At 42.8% G+C, this 12,249-nt stretch overlaps 1 protein-coding gene across 1 annotated transcript in view; it reads right to left on the bottom strand.

Annotated features, from left to right (window-relative positions):
• The window catches only part of NUP85 (nucleoporin 85), a 215,379-nt gene that overhangs the window by 29,829 nt on the left and 173,301 nt on the right, over window positions 1-12,249 (bottom strand). The gene's annotated exons all lie outside the window — the stretch shown is intronic.

The following is a 12,249-nucleotide window of genomic DNA, read 5'->3' as shown; positions in this document are numbered from 1 at the left end:
ATTGTGTAAATACGAGAAGGCAAGCTGGCTAGTTTTAATGCTTTTAGACAAAAAAAATGGGGCGTAAAAACCTTTTTCTTGGGGTATCATAAAAAGTGCAGAAGAGTATAAAATGCAAGGTGCTTTGAGGTGTTTTTCCATCACAGCAGTACGGTGGAAGATTCTCGAACCAAGTTCCGTGGGTGGGAAATGTTACCAGGTAATGTAATATATTCAAGCGTAGCCTGGTGAGTAAGAACCTTTGTCGCTCAAGACAGGTAGTAACCAAGTATAACATTGGATATAGTTGCTGTGACTACTTCCTCTCCTGATTTTTATCTATACCTGTGTTTAGCTTTAAATCATATATTTGCTGCCAATATATTTCCTTTACCCTCTTGATGTCCAGCTTTGTCAGAAGGTCTGGCTTGAGGAAAAACTCCCCTATTCCAAGGGAGAAAATAGAAGAATGGACATATCTAAGCCAGGGTATGTCCAACGATCGTGATAATGAGAGGCAGTCCTGAATTACCATTCTACATAAGTGGGCTTCAGGTTTTGACCAGATTTTTAACCATAACAATACAGGTTGAAGCTTTATGTGATCGGATATACCTCTCAAGCCCACTTCTTCGTGATAAAACGTTACTGAGGGCGATTGCGGAACTGCTAATAACCTCCTTAGGAACTTATTTTCCGCAACCTGTAGGCTCGAGCATTCAGCATGACCCAAGACCCCTGCTCCAAATGTCGCAATAGAGACACATTTACTAATAAAAACAGTCACCATCTCTTTTACAGGTTTATGTTCCAACTTTTTCGAAAATCTAAAAACAGCATCTTTGGCATTGTGTTAGACTTATATTTACAAAAAAAAAATCCAATTAAAATCAACATCAATGGGAACCCCCAAATACGTAAAATATGGTACCTCAAGTATTTCTTCCCCTTCCAAAATATTTTTTTTGTTTTTTGCTAGCTTTGGCCCACTCTTCATCACAAATGACTTTGATCTGTTAATTTTAAGACCGAGGTTTCCCATAAATGTTTTAAAAGCATTCAGTAAAATTTGGAGACCATTTGCTGTCCTTGAGATAAGTACGGCGTCATCCGCGTACAAAAGTACTGGAATTGGGGAGTTATTGATAATTGGCAGATCCTTCCCCATTTCACAAAGAAATTTCTCTAACCCATTTATATAAAGAAGAAAAAGAAAGGGGGCCAGCACACAACCCTGCCTGACCCCCTTTAATGAAGGGAATTTCTCTGTTAAATCCCCCTCCTGAGAATATCGACCTCACGCTGAGGTGCAAGCGTGGAGTCTACTGAGTAAAACAATTATGTCTTTATCCACCCCCATATTTAACATAACCGTCCACAATTTCGCTCTGTTGACTGTGTCGAAAGCACAAGACAAGTCCATGATTGCTAAATGTACACATCCCTTTTTAGCTTTTGTGTATTTTTGGACTACCAAAGTCAAGTTGAGTGTTTGTTCGACTGTACCCATCCCTGGTCGAAACCCGAATTGCACCTCTGACAAACACGTTGTCTCTATTGCCCAGTTTTCCAGCTTATTTAAAATCACTCACCCTAGAATCTTAACTGAGCTGTCCAAAAGGGAGATTGGGCAATAGCATAGAGGGTCTGCCCTAGCCCCCTTCTTAAAAATCGGGACAATGATCGCCTCTCTCCAAGTATCTACTAATGGGCCTGTCATGGCAGATCTTAAAACATTAGTGAGCAGTGGCCCCCAAAAGTCTGGAAGCACTTTATATAAATCAGCTGGAATTCTGTCTGGGCCAGGAGCTTTGTAAGAGGGGCAATCTTGGATAGCCTGTTTTACATCAGCTACACTTATTGTATTACTAAAAGCCACACTAATCGAAGCATTTCTTATTGTCATAAAAAAGTTCATATCATCTTGAGAAACATTACTCTCTATAGTAAAAGTTTTTGAAAAATAATCCACCCAAATTTGTGCTGGAATGACAGTGTCCATAGTCATTTTGGCCTTATCATTCAGTAGCGGGGAATGGACCACTCGCCAAAAGGCAGTTGTATCTCTGTTTTTTACTTGCTTCAATCAGTTCCTCCCAGGCAGACTCTCTCAGTTCAGCCTTTCTAGTAGTAAGTACATCCTTATATCTCTTTCTTGCAATTTTGATGGCATGTCAATCTTGGGGGAAGAGATTAGTTATTTTCTTTAGATTTTTTTAGAGAGGAGGTACATGCATGATTAAAACATTGAGGTCCTCTTTCTTTATTGGTACTAGAACACTGCAGCTTTTCAGCCATGTACCTTGTCAAGGAAGAGGTGGCATAGAGGATTTCGTGGGGGGCGTATCTTCGCCCAGGGCTACCATAACATCTGTCCATTTATTCAACATTAAGTCTTTTAAAAAAACCTGTTACTATCTACTTTTCCCCATTTAATGGTCAGACCTTTCCGAGCTGAAAACCTCATATCTGGGTGTTGTTCCTCTACTCTTAAGTCACTGTTCAAACCCAGACTTGTTTCTATAGTTAAAGGATTATGGCAGTTAGCGTCACCCTAAACTGCCAGCCAAAGGGGGTGAGTTCTCTAGAATAAATAATAAAATCAATTGTGGTATGGGCATCTCCCCTTATAAACGTCGGTACCCCCTCTACTACTGGTGTTGGAAAGAGCAAAGAATTGGCTGCTATCACAAGATTAAGGGCGTTCCCATAAGGAGAGTGTTTAAAGTGCTGCATGGGACAGTCATATTTATCAAGAAGCCCACAACAGTCTAAAAACTCTGGTTCACACAAATAAGCATTAAAATCACCAACCCATATTATTCTTAAATCCTTCTTGCTTGTATTCATTCCCTTATGTATCATCGTCTCAAGGTTATCGATCACACTAGTATCTGAGAGGTCAAAAGTGTTGTTATAGTAGTCAACAACACATCGAATAACTCTGCTAGTTTCAAGAATAGGACCAAGAAAAAAGGGGATGTGTCTATAACACGCACATCCACCCCCTTTACCATGACTGATACAAAAGTAGCCAGACCTCCCTTAGCTCTACCCACGGAGGACTTAGTTGCAGGAACACTATATGTAGTTTAACCATTAATATGGGGAGGCTCTATAAGCCAGGTCTCTTGACCGCAAATAAAAAGGTTTTCTGTCAATAATCTTAGCCAGTCAGAGTTTCCCATTTTTTTATTTTAGTCCTGCCACATTCCAGGAGATAATCCCTGAGACTGTCATATCGGGTATATTAGAAGCTCCCTCGGACTGCAGATTGGGCTGCTGCAATAGGTTTGTCTCTAGACTCTCCTCTAAGCGGTTCTATTTAATATTCTACCATAGCAAATTATGTATCTGTTTGTACTAAGTGACTGCTAATTTACAGACATACCCTGCTCTGTGGACAGACATGTGGAAAAGACAGTATTGCTACAACAAGACTTGCCTACACTGAAAATACTTTGTCATCTCTCTTCAAATTCATCCCTTTCATTAATATGCATTCATTCATTTTAGCCAAATGACCTAGCAACAGTCATGAAATGACGAAAAGAAAACCCAATATTTAGTAGCACAATTTAATTTCATTCATGTCCTTTGAAATTACACTGTAAAAAAAATATGTATGCAGTATGTGTGATAGCTTGAAAAATATCTCATCCACCCTTTATCAAACCTCCATTAAATAAATACATACTTAATTTGTTCCACACGCGTCCAGGGATTTAACATCTGGGCCTCATAGGACCCACATTTATTTTTCTATGCTGTCAATGTAATGGAAGGAAAATCTTAAGTATTTCAGTGAAAACTGACTGTTTTTATCTACCTTCCTCAATCCATCCACATTTCACATACAGGCCAGGCCAAAAGTAATCCAAGTGCCAGATTCTATAGTCAAATTGCTTACTGCTTCATATGTCTCTTAAAGTTCAACAAGATCATACTGGACATATCCCTTGTCCCCAAATGGGATCAATAATTGAGTGAGCATTACTTTATTTTATTCTTTGGTTGGATAGTGTAGTGCCCTGATTTACGAAAATTCAGCACAACTTCATACACATTGGGTATACACTTGAGTGTACTAATGAAGTAAAGTTTGTTGAATATCCCAATATCCTGGAAGTTTTGGATTTCTTGTTATATGTATTCAGCCGATTAGGTTTCCCAGGAACAGTCACCGATAATGGGGTGCAAGTTTGCTCAAATGACATGAAGGATGAAAGAATTATAACCACATCACCACAATACTCTGTGATCTACAATGTAATGGGCTAGTACAATGTATTAACCATTCCCTCATGGACATCCTCAAATCGGGAGTTAGAAAAACTATTGGTATGGCACATGTAACCAGTGAAACTGCCTTTGTTACTTTAAAGGGAAGATTATTTGCTTCAAGTTTGTCCTTGGTGAGTAATAAAATTAGTAACCAATCAAATAAGGATGCTGCAGCCAACAAAGACAACATTCATAGCACAGTAGTCAATTAACAGCACAGGTCTAAAGTATACTACAATGTGGAGAAAAAACACATTGAATATGATAAATGAAGAGGATTGGGTGAAAAGCCTATTGACTGGAAGACTATTAAATGTAACAATAAATTCTCTAGGTTAGTATAAGTGGTGAAAGTCAACAAGATTACCGTTGTGACCAATGACAGCTTATGAGAAGAGTGGCAAACGTGCAGAAGAAACACATCCATACAGCGTGGACACCACCTTTGCTCATAAAAGTAAAAACTGTGAAAATGACTCCAGTCTTAGCAACACCACTCGGTGAAGCCAACACTAACTATACATTGCAAGACATGTTCAATTCATCCACACACTTGGACAACATTGTATCCCAGGATATATGCTATGCAGACACAGAAGTGAACTCCTGGAAGGGTTAGAGATCAAGTTTCTCTGGGAAATGTATAAAGACTATGGGAAAAAGGAGATTAAGACAGAGTCATATTCTTTTTTGTCTATTTTTATTTAGTTCCACCCTAATTTCTTTCTCATATTTACTCACATTTGTCTTCTCTTATCCTAGATTATTTTACCCTTCCCTTACAGAAACACAAGGAATTATTTTAATTTTCTAAAATTTCAGCTTTGAAGGCAAGTCAATGAAGTTAGATGTTTTTGCACCTTGCTCTCCTTTCTTTAATACATATTAACTTACAAGAATTGTTTTTTCTTGCTTTAGGTGTTAACCTTTTTAAGGCTGCATGTTTTGCAGGGTTTAAAGAGAGACCTTAGGGTCTAATTAAGACCGGCCATGGCTGAAAAGGAAGATGAAATGCATTAGAACAGACTATCAGGTTTCCCTAGGCTGGGCCACCTAGAGAAAGGTCCCAGTTGTGTGGGGGAAACCTTAGAAAAGAAAAACAGGATCCAGAGAATTCAATTGACACAATGTTTGTTAGGAAACCTCAGTTGCAGTGCCTCTGGGGAGAGTCGATATCCCGAGACTACAAAAAATCTGGCATGACTGCAAGGCTCAGACATTGACACCACTTATTTTTTTTCAAACATATATATTTTATACTGCAATATGTACCATCTATGTATGTGCTAGCATTTATATAGTGCAGAGCCAGAAAACAGAGGCGAGTGAGAGGAATTTCCAGTCAGCACATGCCCTCCCTTACTTGAAAATAGCTGTGAAGTTCAGAGGAAAGGGTTGGTCCTAACTGAATAAGATTCCATTAGTAGGTTATCCAGTTCACTGAGGTAATCCCTTTCAAGAAGCACATTCTCACCCACTGAAGTGGCATGCTTCATCATCAGGTTGTGCAACACCCAATGGGCCCCCATAAGGGGGCATTGTGCTGCAGATCTTTCTCAAAGTCATTGGTCAGTCCAACCACAGATGTCTGCCCCTGGCCCTTTAAGCAGGTGGATACTGTGTACATTGGGATAGGAAACAAAATTAACTTAAGGATGTCCCGGATCATTTTATTTCTAATGGTTATCCATGTTAAGATTAAAAGCAGGAAAGTGAACCCCCAATGAACCCGGAGTTGTAAGGAGTGGTCAACATGTTTCTTCCCAAAGACCCCTTTCAGATACAGAAAGAATGTACTCAGAGGAATGTGGGTGATACCAAACCCAAGGATGACCCATTCAAGCTACAGTGCAAACTCTTGTTAGTTCAGAAAAATAAGACTGCATGCTCTTTTCTTTTAAGGAAATTCCCATTGACAGTCAAGGAATGCACACATGACTACGGAATCCATCTACATTCAACAACCCCGCTTATCTATGATTTCCAGTGAAAGACAGACTTTTGAAAAATCATTACCAAAGAAAGTCAAACTTACTAATAAAGGGGCCTATCAAAATATTGTAAATGAAGAAAGAAAGGCTATAGGATCTCTTTCTGACGACAGTTATCACAATCAAAATGTGCAGACAAGTGTAGGGCAGCGGTAATTATGTTCAGTGACTACTACGAAAAGAAAGCCTGAGGGCCCTGCTGTGAAATTTCAGAAAGATAATCAAGCATAAGGCTTATCTAACCCTCAGGATAAAAGATAATCCAGACAAAATCATTCAGAGAGCGAAGAAAAGAGACAGAAATAATGGGGGATCACTGTTGGAAACCAACCCAAAGGCCCAATCAAAAAAATTCACCTTTGTTACCACCTTTACACCAGTGTCAAATAGATAAATATAAAGAAGTGTAATATCTTAAATACTGGCAACCTTGCAATACCCAAACCAATTTTTGCATTCAAACACTCAAGCAACTTGAGAGACTATCTGGTACACACCAGACCAAGACCACCAAGTATTCTTTTTACCTTCGGTAATGCCTTATCTGGTGGAGACTATCTAGCCACAGACTCCTTACCTTAAAATATACCCCAGGCATCAGACTGGATATGGAAAATCTTGAACAGAACCCCTGCTCTCTGGTAGGTGGCACTGTAGCTTCACTTCGACGGGTCAATGCCAGATGTGACATGCGCGATACCTATCTAGACATTATCCCAGAGTGCAGACATCATTTTTTTTCATAACTATTTCTACTTCAGAAGCACAGATCCACGTAAGAAGGCTGCACGACCTGTGTGCAGAAGACCTTTTTAGCTGGAAAAGTCCAGTTCACAGAACAGAGAGGATCAGTAATGAATCTGCAGGTAGACGGTCTTCCAAATAAGGCGTTACATGAGGTATGGAACTTGTTCATTGGATAAAGACTTCTAGCCGCAGGGTCCTTACCTTAGCATACATAGGGCCCACAACCCTAGTCCTCCCTGCTTGTTGTAGTACCAAATGGCAGTGGTGTTGTCCATGAACACCTGGACCACTTTCCCTTTGATGAAGGGCAGGAAAACTTTCAATGCCAAGTCAATTGTCCTCAGTTCCAGAAGCCTGATGTGGAGTTGAGTCTCCACCGGAGACCAAAGGTCGCTGATCTCCACCTCTCCTAGATGGCTGCCCTATCCCAAATACAATGCATCAATCACACTATCCGCTCTGGATTGGGAAGAAAGAGGGGACTGCCGCTGACCTAATTGTGGTCCTTTTGCCACCATTATAGGTCTTTCACGGTCTCTTTTGAAATCTGGACCAGGTTGCAGAGATTCTAGTGGTGTTCTGCATACTGGGACTTTAGATGTTACTTCAGAGTTTGCATATGCCATTGAGTGTGCTTTACCAGCAGTATACAAAATCCAGGAAGGCTGAAACATCGGGATCATAGCCCAAAAGTCATGGACTCTCCGCTCTGGAGGAGAGGTGCAAAATTGCACCCTGTCCAGAATGCCTATGATGAAAAGGAGCGTCTGAGAAGGAGTCCGGTGTGACTTCAGCATGTTGATGGTGAACCCCAGTGAGTGCATAAGGTTCACCATAGTATGGAAGTAAGCAACAATTCCCTGGTGTGGACTTGCTTTCAGCAGCCAGTCATCGAGGTAGGGGAAGACTGAGACCACTAGCTTACACAGATGTTCTGCAACTACTGGCATCATTTTCGTGAACACTTGAAGGGAAGTGGTGAGGCTAAAGTGGAGCACAGTAAACTGAAAATGCTCCTGTGCCACTATGGGCCACAGGTAATGCTGATGGGCTTGCAGCATGAGAATATGAAAATGTGAGTCTTGCAGGTCCAACATAACCATCCAACCTCCAAGGTCCAACAGCCAGGACCTGAAAAAGTGTTAGCATCTTGAATTTCTCCTTCCTCAGCAGCTGACACCGTCTTGTTGGCTTCTTTGACTGAAAGAATATGCACTTCCTGGCACAACAAGGAGAGGTGGTACTCAGTCATCCAATCTGAGGACGGTCGCAGGGGCTGCGGGGTTTCTAGGAGTGGAAGGGCATAGCCCCACCGGACAATTTGGAGCGCCCACTTGTCTGACGTTATGGTCTATCACTGGGACTGGAGCCTACCTCCAACAGGTTGCCCACTTAGTTGCAAGGGCATACTAAAGAGCTTTGGAGCCTGCGACTGCTGGGGCAGGAGAGGGGCAGACCGGGTTGAGCTCTGGCCTTAGTTCCCACAGGACTTGTAGCCACAAAAAGGCTGAGAAGCCTGTGAGCAGTGGTGGCTCTGCTGGAAAGCAAGCGGCTGGTAGCCGCTATGGTAACCACAGAAGGAGTGAAGTTGGCATGGGCCATGGTGACCCTACTATCCTTGAAGCACTCAAGCGCTTAATCAGCTATGTTGCCCAACAGGCAAGTGCCACTGAAGGGCAGGTCAATAAGGGATGTCTGGACCTCCCTCGAAAAACCAGATGACCTCAGGCAGCGATAGCAGCGGAGAGCTGGCCCCAAGCAGGACACCAGAGAAAGATTAATTGACGGTCAGTAGAGGTTCTGTGTGTGATACCCCAGCCTGAAGCACCTCCATCAAGATATTGTTTTTGACCTCCATGGAGGGCACCTGGAGATTGAGGACGTCAGCCGCCTTCCTTAACACCATAGAAAATGCAGTCCCCTTTCTCCATAGCCACACTAGGAGAAGAGACCAGGCCAATGTCTGGCGAGGTGTCCAGGCCACTGATATCCACCAGCTCCTCATACCAGTTGTCATCAAATTTGGCCTAAGGGTCTTCATGAGGACCAGGGTAACTGTAAGGTTCCTAGATAAAACCCAGCTAGAATCCCCTAAGGCCCTGTCAAAGAAAGGCGGTAGTTCTCAGATCTGCCAATCATTTGGAGGCGGGCGGCACGAGGGTCTACATTGAACGCAGCTGGCCTGGCTCTCTGTTGGAAATGACTATGGGCTCAGCACCATGGGCCCCATTGGTGCTTAGGGTGAACCAGCCAGTAGAATGCCAGCCTGGGCATCTCTCAGACCTGTAGGGCCTGAAAGCGATCCAAAGGTATCTGCAAGCCCAAATATGAGGTGCACAGAATCATACAACTCCTCATGTTGGGCGGGGGTCGTCCAGGCTCCAGGAATTTAAGGAAGGTGCAGAACTGACCCAGGTTCCAGATCTGCTGGTGGAGGGCAGAAGTGGAAACCTACTTCTGGCATTCTTCCGGCACCTCGTCCGATGACACTGTACCAGTGCAGTGAGGTTGAAGAGTGCTTCGACTCCTTAGACAGTTTTGTGCATGCAAGACTTACCCGACAACAACGTCGATGGCAACGACAACTGATGGGAAATACTCCGATAGCGGGCTCAAGACCTTCCACGTGACTGGGACCTGGAGTGGTGTGGAGTCTTCATATGTCGAGGAGTCAGGATCTTCATGTCCTGCTTCTGAATCGCCTTCAGATACATGGTGCGGCAGTCTGGACAGCTCCTGGTGTTGTGATCTGGCTTCGGGCACCACAGAAATCCAGATGGTCTGTCTGTGACAGGTCCCACAGGGTTTAAAACAGACTGGCTTCTAGGGGGCATCCCTGGCACACTAGTGACAGAATGCGGACAAATGTTGAAAAAGTGGTCAAAATGTGACCTAGTAGCTCTCCGGAGCCACGCTGTTGGCACAGAAAGAAAAGAAGTGATGTAAGCACGCTGGGGTGTCACCTATATAAAAACATTGCACATGTCACATATAGCATGGACTCCGCCAACGTGGAGCAGTTTGACACTACTTAATGGCGTGCAAGGATACTGATCAATATTTATCAGATTCAGCCTGAGGCCTGCAGAATATTGTAAGGTAAGGAATCTACAGCTAGAAATCTCTATGAGATAAGAAATCAGAACTGAATCAGTTACCACCAGATGGGGGGTTACAGGAAATAACAGGACATTTTGCAAGCGGTAGTTGCAATATCTGCTGCCTGAAAATTCAAATCAAAGAATGGTTTAGGTTTGCAAAAAATTGATTTTGCTCAACCATGCCTTACTGTGACACAAATAATGAAAATGTCACTTACCCAGTGTACATCTGTTCGTGGCATCAGTCGCAGTAGATTCGCATGTTCTGCAATAGCTCGCCATCTGGTGTTGGGCCGGAGTGTTACAAGTTGTTTTTCTTCGAAGAAGTCTTTCGAGTCACGGGACCGAGTGACTCCTCCTTTTGTCTCCATTGCGCATGGGCGTCGACTCTATCCTCGATTGTTTTTCCCCGCAGAGGGTGAGGTAGGAGTTGAATTGGAGTAATAGTGCCCATGCAATGGAGTGACTAAGTATGCACCTATTTAAGGTTGAGATGATACATATATAAATAATTGAAGGTAACTTCTAAACTGCTACAGGCTCCCGGGGAGGCGGGTGGGCACATGCGAATCTACTGCGACTGATGCCACGAACAGATGTACACTGGGTAAGTGACATTTTCAGTTCGATGGCATCTGTCGCTGTAGATACGCATGTTCTGCATAGACTAGTAAGCAGTTATTTCCCCAAAAGCGGTGGATCAGCCTGTAGGAGTGGAAGTATTTTGAAATAATGTCCTTAATACGGCTTGACCTACTGTGGCTTGTTGTGCGGATAACACGTCTACACAGTAGTGCTTGGTGAATGTGTGAGGCGTAGACCATGTGGCTGCCTTACATATTTCTTGCATTGGGATGTTTCCTAGAAAGGCCATGGTAGCACCTTTCTTTCTGGTTGAGTGTGCCCTTGGTGTAATGGGCAGCTGTCGTTTAGCTTTAAGGTAGCAGATTTGGATGCATTTAACTATCCATCTGGCTATACCTTGTTTTGAAATTGGGTTTCCTGCGTGAGGTTTTTGAAATGCAATAAAGAGTTGTTTAGTCTTTCTGATGTTTTTTGTTCTGTCAATGTAATACATTAATGCTCTTTTGACATCTAATGTATGTAGTGCCCTTTCAGCTACGGTATCTGGCTGTGGAAAGAACACTGGAAGTTCCACTGTTTGATTTAGATGGAATGGTGAAATAACCTTTGGCAAAAATTTAGGATTGGTTCTTAGGACGACTTTATTTTTGTGTAGTTGTATCCAAGGTTCCTGTATAGTAAACGCCTGAATCTCGCTTACTCTTCTTAGGGAAGTAATGGCGATGAGAAATGCCACCTTCCAGGTTAGGAACTGTATGTCGCAGGAGTGCATGGGTTCAAAAGGTGGACCCATAAGTCTAGTTAGGACAACATTTAGGTTCCATGAAGGAACAGGTGGTGTTCTTGGTGGTATAATTCTCCTAAGGCCCTCCATGAATGCTTTAATGACTGGTATCCTATATAGGGAAGTTGAATAGGTAGTTTGCAGGTATGCAGATATTGCTGCAAGGTGAATCTTAATGGAAGAGAAAGCTAGGTTAGATTTTTGTAAGTGAAGCAAGTAACCCACTACCTGTTCTGGAGTTGTGTGTAATGGTTGTATTTGATTAATATGGCAGTAGCAAACAAACCTCTTCCATTTACTTGCATAGCAGTGCCTGGTGGATGGCCTTCTGGCTTGTTTTATGACTTCCATACATTCTTGGGTAAGTTGTAAGTGCCCGAATTCTAGGATTTCAGGAGCCAGATTGCTAGATTCAGCGATGCTGGATCTGGGTGTCTGATCTTTTGGTTGTGCTGTGTCAACAGATCTGGCCTGTTGGGCAATTTGATGCAGGGTACCACTAATAGGTCTAGCAGCGTTGTGTACCAGCGTTGCCTTGCCCAAGTTGGTGCTATCAATATGAGTTTGAGTTTGCTTTGACTGAGTTTGTTTACCAGGTAAGGAAGGAGAGGGAGAGGAGGAAAAGCGTAAGCAAATATCCCTGACCAGTTCATCCATAGGGCATTGCCTTGGGATTGTTTGTGTGGGTATCTGGATGCGAAGTTTTGGCATTTTGCGTTCTCCCTTGTCGCAAACAAGTCTATCTGAGGTGTTCCCCAGAGTTTGAAATAAGTGTTCA

The sequence above is a fragment of the Pleurodeles waltl genome, chromosome 7, assembly GCF_031143425.1.
Source record: "Pleurodeles waltl isolate 20211129_DDA chromosome 7, aPleWal1.hap1.20221129, whole genome shotgun sequence".
In the NCBI taxonomy this organism is placed as follows: domain Eukaryota; kingdom Metazoa; phylum Chordata; class Amphibia; order Caudata; family Salamandridae; genus Pleurodeles; species Pleurodeles waltl.
The sequence above is the reverse complement of the archived record's forward strand: the minus strand, read 5'-3'. Positions and strand labels throughout refer to the sequence as shown.